The following is an 874-nucleotide window of genomic DNA, read 5'->3' on the forward strand; positions in this document are numbered from 1 at the left end:
GGGCACTCCAGGTAGAGGGAAGAGCGAATGCACAGGTGCCAAGCTTGGTGTGTCTGAGGGACAGGAGGGAAGCTGGGGACTGGAGTAGGGCAGGTGGAGGGAATAGTGACGGGATGCGACTAGGGAGGAAGAGTCTCTGGGGTGGCGTGAAGGAGCAGATCCTGTGTGGCCAGCAGGGACTCTGGCTTTCACTGTAGGAGACATGGGGAGATATTGTAGGCTTTGAGCAGAGTTCCTGATGTATGTAGCTGGAAATAATCACTACAGCTTCTTCCTCCTTCTGAAATACACAGAAGCCTTAAAGAGAGAGAGCCATGACCCCCTCTCTGCCGGTGTCCGGGTCCTCACCGTCCAACCTGAAGAGCCCCTAATCTCTGTGAATGAGCCCCCCCTTATCTTCCCACACACGTGCCTTGCCGTCGTCCCGGCTGCCTTAGTCCATTTGGGCTACTATAACAAAAATGCCGCAGACTTTGTGATTTATAAAGCATAGAAACGTGTTCCTCACAGTTCTGGAGGCTGGAAGTCCAAGATCAAGGCACCGGCAGAGCGGGTGTCTGGTGAGGGCAGCTCCTGCTTCCAAGATGGTGCCTTGTTCCTGGGTCCTCATACAACAGGAGAAGCAAAAAAGGCCTGGCTAGCTCCCTCCAGCCCTCTTACAAGGCACTAATCCCATCGCTGAGGACAGCCCTCATGGCCTAACCACCTCCTAAAGGCCTCACCTCTTAATACTGTTGCTTTGGGGATTGTTTCAACATGAATTTTGAAGATGACGTGAACTTTCAAACCATAGCATTGGCCTTGGTTTCCAAGGCCCGAACTCCAGGAAGGCTAAGATAGTTGTTTTCGATTTGTCTTTGTTCCTTGTAGCCTG

The sequence above is a fragment of the Mandrillus leucophaeus genome, unplaced genomic scaffold, assembly GCF_000951045.1.
Source record: "Mandrillus leucophaeus isolate KB7577 unplaced genomic scaffold, Mleu.le_1.0 Scaffold161, whole genome shotgun sequence".
In the NCBI taxonomy this organism is placed as follows: Eukaryota; Metazoa; Chordata; class Mammalia; order Primates; family Cercopithecidae; genus Mandrillus; species Mandrillus leucophaeus.